The sequence below is a fragment of the Bufo bufo genome, chromosome 1 (assembly GCF_905171765.1).
Source record: "Bufo bufo chromosome 1, aBufBuf1.1, whole genome shotgun sequence".
NCBI lineage: Eukaryota > Metazoa > Chordata > Amphibia > Anura > Bufonidae > Bufo > Bufo bufo.
In genome coordinates, this window is record NC_053389.1 from 73,723,717 (window position 1) to 73,736,761 (window position 13,045).

The following is a 13,045-nucleotide window of genomic DNA, read 5'->3' on the forward strand; positions in this document are numbered from 1 at the left end:
ACCCATTGAAATGAATGGTTCCGTAAACGGACCGTATACGGAACGCAAAAAACGTCCAGTAAACGGGAAAAAAAAACGTCCGTGTGCAATAGGCCTTATGGAACAAAAAAGTCAAGTGGAAGACCCAAAAAAATTTCATCAGAACTGAGCCGGAGGATCCAATTGGCTGTCCGTCAAGACACTGGACGATCCTCGACCCAAATTAAGGCCCTTACTGGTGCTGACTGCAGCCCCATAACCATCAGACGGCATCTGAGACTGAAGGGCTTCAAAAACAAAAAAAGTCTTCAAAGACCTCGTCTCCTTGAACGCCACAGAACTGCTCGTTTGGACTTTGCAAGAGAGCACCAAACATGGGACATTCAAAGGTGGAAGAAAGTTTTATTCTCTGATTAGAATTTTTTTTACCTTGATGGTCCTGATGGTTTCCAACGTTACTGGCATGACAAGCAGATCCCACCTGAGATGTTTTCTACGCGCCACAGTGGAGGGGGAGCCATAATGGTCTGGGGTACTTTTTCCTTCAGTGGAACAATAGAGCTTCAGGAAGTGCAGGGGCGTCAAACGGCCGCTGGCTATGTCCAGATGTTGCAGAGAGCATTCCTCATGACTGAGGGCCCTGGTCTGTGTGGTAACGACTGGGTATTTCAACAGGGCAACGCTACAGTACACAATGCCCGTGGGATAAGGGACTTCTTCAAGGAGAATAACATCACTCTTTTGGCCCATTCTGCGTGTTCCCCCGATCTAAATCCAATTGAGAACCTTTGGGGATGGATGGCAAGGGAAGTTTACAAAAATGGACAACAGTTCCAGACAGTAGATGGCCTTCGTGCGGCAGTCTTCACCACTTGGAGAAATGTTCCCACTCACCTCATGGAAACTCTTGCATCAAGCATGCCGAAACGCATTTTTGAAGTGATAAACAATAACGGCGGAGCTACTCATTACTGAGTTCCTGTTTGGAAGTTGGATTTCTGTTTTGGGGGGGTTTAGTTTTTTTTTGGAGGTGTGGTACTAAACTTTTGATCAGCTGAGAAACAGCCTGTTTCAGTTAATTCGTTGTTTTCATTAAATTGAATGCTCAAAAAACGTTTTGTCTCACTCTCATTTCTTCTTGTTGCATGTTGAAGCTCTACTTGGAACCTTGTTAAGATTCAGCCATGCTAAATATGATTTTTTGCCATTTTTCAAGCGGTCTTAAACTTTTGATCAGGACTGTATATCGCATCCCTCAATCAGTATTTTGTGGAAGCAGGTATATAGCACCCCTCAATCAGTATTTTGTGGAAGCAGGTATATAGAACCCCTTATTCAGTGTTTTGTGGAAGCAGGTATATCCCACCACTCAATCAGTATTTTGTGGAAACAGGTATATAGAACACCTGTATCAATATTTGGTTGAAGCAGGCATATCGCACCACTCAATCAGTATTTTATGGAAACAGGTAGATCAAACCCCTTAATCAGTACTTTGTGGAAGCAGGTATATTGCGCCCCTCAATCAGTATTTTGTAGATTCAGGTATATAAAACCCCTTAATCAGTATTTTGTGGAAGCAGGTATATCGCACCCTTCAATCAGTATTTTGTGGAGACAGGTATATAGAACCCTTGAATCAATATTTGGTGGAAACAGGTATATCACACCCCTCAATCAGTATTTTGTGGAAGCCGGTGTATCGCAGGCCTCAATCAATATTTGGCGTAAGCAGGTATATTGCACCTCTCAATCAGTATTTTGTGGAAGCTGGTATATCAAACCCCTTAATCAGTATTTTGTAGAAACAGGTATATCGCACCCCTCAATCAGTTTTTTTTGGGCAACAGGTATATCACACCCGTTGCAAATAGTTGTTACAATAACACTTGTCCCTCTATACACCTGTGATATTGCAGCAGAACCGCACACAACTGCTCCACAATACAAATGCACTATAATATACTTTCTATGTTAGAAAGTATATTATAGGTATATCACACCCCTCAATCATATTTTTTGGGGGCAACAGGTATATCACACCCGTTTCAATTAGTTATTCCAATAGCGTTTGTCCCTCTATGTAGCTGCGGTATCGCAGCAGAACCGCACACAACTGCTGCACAATACAAATGCACTATAATATACTTTGTATGTTGGAAAGTACATTATAAGTATATCTCACCCCTCTGTGTATCACACCTATCGATAGCACACCTATACCAGTCCTTAAAAGGACTTTTGTGGCCCTATTAGCTAGCGTTTGGTGTCTCTAACAGTCTGTCCCTGCTCCACAAAGCAACCTCTCCCTACAGTAGCAAAACACAGAATGTAAAATTGCTGCCAGATCGGGTTCTGTTATAGGGTAGGGTGTGTGTCCATGAGCTGAAACATCTCAATTGGCTGTCCTGTCCCACCTGATGGATGTGTCATGGGTCAAAGTTCAGCAAAATGCAAAAGAATATGGTGCATGCGAACATCGACATATATTCGCATGTTCGGCGAATCGCAAACGAACAAAGTTCGCCGCAAAACGACCGCCGGGCGAACCGCAAGGCCATTGCTATTTGCAGCTTTTTTTCAGCTTTCAGCTGATGTGCTGCATAGCAAAACAGTCGAGATAGAGATGACCTTCCACTTTCCCTGCTGTTCCTGCTTAATGATGCTATATGTGACGCTGATACTGTACTTTTGTAGCCTTACAAGTTACATTGTACTGAGCGAGGACAAAACTGTGCAGCTCAGCAACATATAAAGGCCAAAAAAAAAACTAAATGATACAAACATTTTGTGAACATGTGATAAAGCAGCAGAACGTAGACTTGCGATTCCACAAAAATACCGTTCTATATTATTATTATAATTAATAATTATTATTAATTCCAGGGTGCTGTACATCAAGAGGGCGTTACACATACATAATAAAAAATAAACAAGAAACTATGAACTGACTGCTACAGAGAGGGAGAGGACCCTACCCGCAAGAGCTTACAATCTATCTTAGGCTTCTTGCACACGACTGTATGTATTTTGAAGTCCACAAAAAAAGGATCAGCAAAAAAATACAGATGAATACGTCTTGTGCGAATTGATTTTACCTGAAATAATGTAAAAAACACCCCATACTTACCTCATCCATTTACTCCTGACTAGCCGCGCCGATGCCAACTTGATTGAAGATCTCACAAAAATTCCTGTGTACGATGATTAGTGTTGAGCGCGAATGTTCAAATTACGAATATTTATCACGAATATCTCAACTTCGATAGTTTGCGAATATTTCGAATATAATGCTATATATTCGTTTTTCAAATATTCGTCATTTTTTCCATCTGAACAAATGATTCCTCCCTGCTTAAGTTGCTTGTGGGCCAATGAGTCGTTGGCCCACAAGCAACTTAAGCAGGGAGGAATTATGACTTCAGATGGAAAAAAATTACGAATATTCTAAAAAACTAATATATAGCACTAGATTCTGAAGTGTTATATATTCGTTTTTGACCCACACCTGTATTGATCGTGTGATATTTGCATATTACGCGATCATTACCTTGACGATTTTTGAGTAAAAAAAAAGAATGTAGAATATAACGAATATTTAAATTCGCGAATATTTGACTAATATTCTACAAAATATTCTCGAAATATTGCAAATTCGAATATGACCCCTGCCTCTCATCACTAACAATGACGTATGATGTCACCACTCCGGCCAACGGGATGAGGTCATTACGGGCTAAGCGAAATTTCGCGCTAGATCGTCAATCAAGATGGAAGTGGCCGGCCCTTTGTGAGCAAATGGATGAGGTAAGTATGATTTAATAAAATAAAAAAAATTCACTGTGTTATTACTATCAGATGCCACGATCGGCGAAGAACGCAGCATCTGAAGGGTGCAATGACAGGGAGCGGAGCAATCCCTACTCCCTGTCATTGCACCCACTACTTACAAAGAAATGCGCTTTGTGACAAAGCAATTTCTGACAAAATTAATTTTTTCGTCAAATTCGGAAAATCAGCTGAATTGAATTTTTGAATACTTCACTCATCTCTAGTAAACATCCTCCATGGACGAGATCATGTGCACCGCTGCAGCCAATGAAAAGCCTCAGCAGTGATATAGGCCGTACATCACTGCTGATCCATACAGGAAGTTTACATGCAATGTAATCAACCCAGGACTCTGGGCGGAGAGGGGGCATGGACAGATTTATTTAGAATATTTTAGAAAGAATCTATAATGTATATATATTTAGAAATAAAAAAAAAGATGTAATTTGTTTTGTATGCATCAGTCAAGCATATACACTGTGTGCAGAATTATTAGGCAAATGAGTATTTTGACCACATCATCCTCTTTATGCATGTTGTCTTACTCCAAGCTGTATAGGCTCGAAAGCCTACTACCAATTAAGCATATTAGGTGATGTGCATCTCTGTAATGAGAAGGGGTGTGGTCTAATGACATCAACACCCTATATTAGGTGTGCATAATTATTAGGCAACTTCCTTTCCTTTGGCAAAATGGGTCAAAAGAAGGACTTGACAGGCTCAGAAAAGTCAAAAATAGTGAGATATCTTGCAGAGGGATGCAGCACTCTTAAAATTGCAAAGCTTCTGAAGCGTGATCATCGAACAATCAAGCGTTTCATTCAAAATAGTCAACAGGGTCGCAAGAAGCGTGTGGAAAAACCAAGGCGCAAAATAACTGCCCATGAACTGAGAAAAGTCAAGCGTGCAGCTGCCAAGATGCCACTTGCCACCAGTTTGGCCATATTTCAGAGCTGCAACATCACTGGAGTGCCCAAAAGCACAAGGTGTGCATTACTCAGAGACATGGCCAAGGTAAGAAAGGCTGAAAGACGACCACCACTGAACAAGACACACAAGCTGAAACGTCAAGACTGGGCCAAGAAATATCTCAAGACTGATTTTTCTAAGGTTTTAGGGACTGATGAAATGAGAGTGAGTCTTGATGGGCCAGATGGATGGGCCCGTGGCTGGATTGGTAAAGGGCAGAGAGCTCCAGTCCGACTCAGACGCCAGCAAGGTGGAGGTGGAGTACTGGTTTGGGCTGGTATCATCAAAGATGAGCTTGTGGGGCCTTTTCGGGTTGAGGATGGAGTCAAGCTCAACTCCCAGTCCTACTGCCAGTTTCTGGAAGACACCTTCTTCAAGCAGTGGTACAGGAAGAAGTCTGCATCCTTCAAGAAAAACATGATTTTCATGCAGGTCAATGCTCCATCACACGCGTCCAAGTACTCCACAGCGTGGCTGGCAAGAAAGGGTATAAAAGAAGAAAATCTAATGGCATGGCCTCCTTGTTCACCTGATCTGAACCCTATTGAGAACCTGTGGTCCATCATCAAATGTGAGATTTACAAGGAGGGAAAACAGTACACCTCTCTGAACAGTGTCTGGGAGGCTGTGGTTGCTGCTGCACGCAATGTTGATGGTGAACAGATCAAAACACTGACAGAATCCATGGATGGCAGGCTTTTGAGGGTCCTTGCAAAGAAAGGTGGCTATATTGGTCACTGATTTGTTTTTGGTTTGTTTTTGAATGTCAGAAATGTATATTTGTGAATGTTGAGATGTTATATTGGTTTCACTGGTAAAAATAAATAATTGAAATGGGTATATATTTGTTTTTTGTTAAGTTGCCTAATAATTATGCACAGTAATAGTCACCTGCACACACAGATATCCCCCTAAAATAGCTAAAACTAAAAACAAACTAAAAACTACTTCCAAAAATATTCAGCTTTGATATTAATGAGTTTTTTGGGTTCATTGAGAACATGGTTGTTGTTCAATAATAAAATTAATCCTCAAAAATACAACTTGCCTAATAATTCTGCACTCGCTGTAAATACAAAAGATCAATGTGATAGGTTGAAGGGAGATGCTGCTGCAGTTTCCTCATTTAAAAGTTTTTCCTGTGAAACAGCAAGAGAGAGGAGGATGAGGGAGAAGTATGCTCTGCTCCCTCATCCTGTAGGTCATATTAGTAACTTCATAACAGGTGAGTAGATCCTGCAGTTCTCAGGAAGAGAAATCTAGTCAGGAAGATGGCTTACATGAAAAGATCCTGCAATATGCCACAAAGTTCTTTGATGAGAATGGCCCCTTTGAGAAGTCTTTCATTTTGGCCTAGCAGCTCTGAAGGTATTACAGATGGATTACAGTACACTGGGCATTTATCATGATATGCTGTTTGCAGAAGTGTATGTAAATGAGCAGAAAGAGAAGAAAATGATGTCCCCTTTTCACAGTGGTCACTTTGTTATGGGTTCGGACTGTTAGTGTGGCAGTAGGTGTTTTCTCTTAACTAGATTTTTTCTTTTTCTCTGCAGAGCTAATCTGGGTCTGATAAAACCCAGCAGCTAGGGACCTGTCACATGACTGCTGGGGTCTTAAAATGTCCTTGCACAATTGCTTGATAACCGCCCAAACGTACAGTATATAGTCAACGGGTGGTCGGAAAGTGGTTAAAGGTGTCTTGTGACACTTAGATGGTCACAGATCAGCACTCCCTCTGCTCAACATTGACCTCTGCATACAGTATATTACAGAGCATGCTCACAATGCTCCCATATAAGTCAATAGATGATGTGGTTTCTTGTGGCTGCTGTAGAGCAGATCTTTGACCTGCTGTTCACAGCACAGAGAAACAGCCCAGGCAAGATCTTTGTCCAATTAATCACTGGAGGACGGTATAATAAAATCTTAAACTCTTAATAAAGGCCCATAGCTGGCGGTGGATCTACCGCAGTAATAAAGAGGCGCAGGATACTCCATAACTTCGGCTTATCCAGTGCCAGCTTCTGTGCTGTCTTACATTTACACCATTTTCTACGCCTAAAACAGGCTTACACCTGGCTTCAGTGGGAAAAGGTCACAGATAGCCTAATTTAGACGTATTTCAGATGTAAATAATCAAAAATATAGATGACACATTCCCTTTAACAAAAACAGATACAAAAAAGTAATATAAGTTCTGTTAGATATCTGGGTCCAAAAAATATAACATTTTTAGCACAGTTGTATCTTTAAAGGGAATCTGTCACCAAAATGATGTTGTGCCAGTTTTAAACCAGATTTTTATTTTCTGATGGCAGATTTTTTTTAATTCTATTTCCTGAACATGATTATAGGGGCTGCCATCTTGCCTGAGCTGTTAACAGCATTTAGAATTATGCTTTACGGCAGCCCAAGACCCAATGGACCGGAGGAAAGCTCATTGACTTCTACGGGAGAGTGATTTAAGGCATGCTCTGTGAGGAAGAAGATAAGATGAAATATCACCTGTTTTGAATGGTGGATACTGTGTTATCTATCTATGGGTAATATCTGTCATTCTCATCCTGCCTGTGAAGATAATGAGATGACTGCTGAAAAGTGATCTGCACAGACCAATACATGGCGCCTATTATTAGGCTTGGTGGCCAGGGTGAAATTTGAAAGATTTTAGGATTTTTTAAAATATAAATGGTGACACAGAAAATTAAATACAGCCGCCAAAATTCTTTGAAAGAGTGTTTAAAATAAAAACTTTATTTAAACAACTGCTCACGTTATTATGACTCATTCCCTTTGAAAGCTTTTGTGGCTGTAACTATTCTATGGTAAATGTAAGGAATGAGCCGTTTCAGATAGCAGGGCCTTACTATTATAATATATGCTGCTACTTTGTCTCATACATTTAGAAATCAAAGAAAATTCCAAATTAAAATCGAAAGAAGAGAACTCAGATTTGACAGATATTATTTCACTAAAGCGCATGGGAATTGTTTTAATGCAACAATTATATTAAAATAAGAGTTATTTATATGTTGATTAAAATTCCCTCTTTTCAGCCTAAAAGGCAGAATTTGATTATCCGTTCCCACCGGATTCCAGGCTGGTAGTTTAACATTTTCTTTTAATTTAAATAAAACAAGCATTTGCAAACAACCCACTCACAATGCCGCCTCTGGGGGCTTCTCCTCTCACTATTAATATATAGAAAGGTTTTTAAATCGTCCCAGCAGCCCTCACACGTAAAGGTTTCTCCGCGCAGCCTATGGCACTTGCAGGCCCTGGCAAATTCCTTGGGGTCCATGGACTATACGGTGCTGCAGGCTTGTATTCTGTGCACTTCCAGAAGAGGGGGGGACACACTCTGGTACAAAAATAATTTGCAAATTTCTGAGAGCAAATTATTCTTTCCATGCACTTTGTCTGTCTTTTTTTATTTTATTATTAATATTCCTATTGCATTTTAAGAAATAACATTTTCCTTTCTTGAGCACAGCTTAAATGGCTTCTTGGTATTAAAATCTGAATTTACAGGCAAACATAGCCTCTCCAAAACTACTATAAAAACTGTACAACAATCTGTTATTCTTGAAATAAAATATGCCTAATGGGGTAAATGTGCATAAGCAGTCATTGTCAAAAGCATAAAAATAGTTATTGCAAGCGAGCCACCATGATGCTGGGGAAAAGGAGTGATGTTTGACAAACTTAATCCATTTAAGGTTAATATCAGTCTTAGGACTCTTGGGACGCATTTGCGGATCTGCAATACACGGGTGCCGTTCCGTGAGCATTTCGCATCACGGATGCGGCCCCATTCACTTCAATGGGTTCGCAAATCCGGAGATGCAGAATGGTGCGGAACGGAAGCACGGAACGGAACCCTACGGAAGCACTACGGAGTGCTTCCGTGGGGTTTCGTCCCGTACTTCGGTTTTTCTCAAAAAGAGAGAGCACGTCCTATCTTTTTGCGGAACGGCCAGTTTGCGGACCCATTAAAGTGAATAGGTCCGCGATTCGCTGCGGCTGCCCCACGGACTGTGCTAGTGAATTGTGGCCCACATTTTGCCGGCCGCAGCGCGACCACTGGGCGCACACGTTCGTGTGCAAGAGGCCTTAAAAGAAGATTGTGTCCGTTGTGCCGTTTTTCGTGATTTTCTGCGGACCCTTTGACTTTCAATGAGTCCGTTGAAAACTCGACTAATGCACCGTTTGTCATCCGCGTCCGTGGTTCCAGTCCGTGAAAAAAATATAACCTGTCCTATTTTTTTCACGGAAAACGGTTCGCCGACCCATTCAAGTCAATGGGACCGTGAAAAAACGTGGCACACAAGATTGTCATCCGCATCCGCGCGTCCGCGTCCGTTTTTTTCCTATCATTTGCATGGCAAACTTGACTTAGACTTTTTTTTTACTTTCCTTTATGTCTGGTGATCCTCCAGAAATAAAGGAAGACACACGGAAAAAAAAACGGAAACGGATCACGGAACAACGGAACCCCATTTTGAAGTATGGAACACAACAACGGTCGTGTGCATGAGGCCTTATGCAGAGATTTTTGGGGGTGAATTCTAATTTGTAATCTGCATACAAATTCTAAAAATCACATATTCTATTAAAAGGGAGTCTGTCACCAAGAAATTCACTGAGGAACCAGTTACAATGTCTTGCAGGGCTAGCTTAGCCGAATGTCAGGATACCTTTCCTTTGGTGATCCAGTGCTTCATTCTAGAGAAAAAGTACTTTTAATCCATATACAAATAAGCAGTTGAGTGCCCTGAAGGCAGGCCCAAGCCATTCTGTGCATCCTTCCTCTGCCTGGTAACTCAGTCAGCCCCTCTCTCTCCTTTTTGATTGACAGATTCAGGTGAGAGGAATAGAGATGAGCGAATTATTAGAAAATTCGATTTGGCTGCTTCGCCGAATTTTACAACGAAGAAGCACATCTCTTTGTTAGTAGTGGGTGAAATGACTGTGAACGGCGATTGCCGCATTCATAGCTGATCGCGGCATCTGACATTAACATTAGAGTGTAAAATAAAAATAAATAAATAAAATCATACTTAGGCCTCTTGCACACGAACATATTTACATTCCGAGTCCGTTCCATTTTTTATTTTTATTTCAATGGGTCCACAAAAAACCGAAGGTACTCCGTGTGCATTCTATTTCCGTAGTGCCGTATTTCCGTACCGCAAAAAAATAGAACATGTCCTATTATTGTCCGCATTACAGACAAGGATAGTACTGTTCTATGAAGGGCAAGCTATTCCGTTCCTCAAAATACGGAATGCACACGGATGTCATCCGTATTTTTTGTGGACCGCAAAATACATATGGTCATCCATTTTATCGCAAAGAGCCGGTCACCACCATCTTAATTAAAGATCCAGAGTGAAATCTTGCCAGGCCTGTGACGACGTCATCACGTCGGCAGGTGTGCTGATGTCATACGTGGACGTGCACAGGATTTTGCACGGCATCTTCAATCAAGATGGAGGTGGCCATCTCTTTGCACTCAAACGGATGAGATAAGTATGATTTTTATTTTATTTTATCGCCATTGAGGGATAATCTGGGCCTAATCTAATGTTCATTTTCTCTGTGTTTCTGTGACATATACTGTCCTGCTTCAGAAAACAGTTTCTTTAGGGCAAATTCCAAAGATCTGGGCCTAATCTAGTGTCCATATTCTGTGTGTTTCTGTGACACATACTGTCCTGCATCAGAAAACTGTGTCTTTAGCGGACTGTAAAACAATCTGTGCCACATCTAGTGACAAAACCATTAAAATGAAGAAGGTGAACACTGAGGGATGTGGAAGTGGGCGTGATGCTGATGGTGCACGCAGAGGCCGTGGCCCTGGGCGCAATGAAACTGTGCCTGATGCCAGTGCACCAGAAAAAAAAAAAAACATCCACTGTATCCAGCTTCCTGTCCAACTTAGCTGGGCGGCGCAGGACAACACTGTCCAAGTCAGACCAGTGCGAACAGTTGGTCGGTTGGATTGCTGAAGATAATGCTTCCAGTCGGTTAAGCACCACTCTCTCCTCCACCAAGTCCAGTTTTTGTAGCCAAGAGTCTGGTCAACCGAATTCTCTCTCTGATCATCCTTTCTCAGAGGCTTGCCAAATGAGTGATCCCACACTCGGATATTCCGAGGGGCTCTATCCAACATCACTATTACATTTGGCCATCGCGCCCAGCACGCTTGAAGAGGGACCTGAGATATTGTGCCCTGATTCCCAACCTCTTGAGCCTTCACAAGAAGATGCCGGTGATGAACTGTAATCATCCGTTCACGAGGTGGATGATGCTGAGACACAGTTACCAATCAATGAAGTTGTGGTTAGGTCAAGTCAGGAGGATGAGCAGAGTCAGGAAGTGGAAGAGGAGGTGGTGGACGATGAGGTCACTGACCCAACATGGGAAGGTGAAAAGCCAAGCGAGGACAGCAGTACAGAGGAGGAGGGATACTCAGCACCGCAACAGGCTGGAAGAGGCAGTGGGGTGCAAAAGGGAGAAGTCGGCCCACACCAAACAGGCCCGCAACCGTTACACCAAGCACCCCCATGCATAAATCTACCTTGCCAAGGGGTAGGTGTTCCGCAGTATGGCGCTCTTTTGAGGAAAGTGCAGACAACAAAAGAGTGGTAGTTTGCAACTTGTGCTGTACTAAAATGAGCCGGGGCGTGAACACTAGCAACCTCACCACCACCAGCATGATCCGCCACATGGCATCCAAGCATCCTAGCAAGTGGGCCGAACGGCTAGGTCCACAATCTGGGTATGCAGGTCACACCACTGCCTCCTCTTCCCCTGTGTTACGCACTGCTGGCCAATCCCCTGTCGAAGGCGCAGGCCCGGATGCCCTTCGCCCTGCACCTGGACCTTCGCATGAACCATCAGAAACAACATCCACTTCCATTTCCCAGTGCAGCATCCAAATGTCCATAACACAGTCAATTGAACGCAAGCGCAAATACCCACCCAACCACCCACAGGCTATAGCAATAAATGCGCAACTTTCGAAATTACTGGCCCTTGAAATGTTGCCATTTAGGCTTGTGGACACTAAAGCCTTCCGCAGCCTGATGTCGGCGGCCGTTCCTCGGTATGCAGTCCCCAGCCGCCACTATTTTTCACTGTGTGCCACCTTACACCAGCATGTGTCCCAGAACATCACCAGTGCCCTGACCAACGCAGTTACTGGGAAGGTCCACAGTCCACTTAACCACGGACACATGGACAAGTGCTGGTGGCCAGGGACGCTACATTTCCCTGACAGCACACTGAGTGAATGTTGTGGAGGCTGGGAGTGAGTTGTAACCTGGGATGGCACAGGTGCTGCACACGCCCAGGATTGCAGGCCCTACGTCCATCAGGGTCTCTGCCAGCAGCTATGTTACTGGCTCCAACCCCTACTTCTCCTCCTCCTCTGCCTACTCCTCCACTTCCACCTCCAGCAGCAGTCAGCCATCAGTCACTAGCTGGAAGCAGTGTAGCACTGCTGTGGGTAAGCGTCAACAGGCCGTGCTGAAGTTGATCTGTTTAGGGGACAAACAGCACACCACTGCAGAGCTATGGCAGGGTATAAGGGACCAGACTGAGCTGTGGCTCTCGCCACTCATCCTACAACCAGGCATGGTTGTGTCTGACAATGGCCGTAACTTGGTGGCGGCTTTGGAGCTCGGCAACCTGACACACATCCCATGCCTAGCCCACGTCTTAAACTTAGTGGTTCAGCAGTATATCAAAACCTACCCCAATTTGCCAGAGCTTCTAGCGAAGGTGCGCAGCATGTGTGCCCATTTCCAGAAGTCATCCACAGCTTCAGCCGGTCTGTCAACGCTGCAGCAGCTACCTCCATATAATTTTTCAATATGTTTTGATTTCGTGTTCTATATATAAAAACCTCTCTTTATAATTTTTCATCAATTTTTGATCTCTATGCATGTACCCCATTGCTTACGGAAGTACGTATTGCTCTGTTTTAGATTAAGACCACTGAAGAAGGCCCTGACAGGCCGAAACGTCCGGTCGCCATACTGATTTGCACATGCCTGCCCTATATACCCTGTAATTGCACTGGATCATGATGATCATATGATGATACAATATTAAAATTTAACAAGCAAAGAAAAATACTGTGTGCTGCAATTTTCTACTACCTGACCTGAGGTGTAATGGATTTTATTTTTTTTCCGGAGCAGCTTGGAGAAAAAAGGCCTCACAGTCTCCCACACTCCTTCTGCCCGGCCAAGCC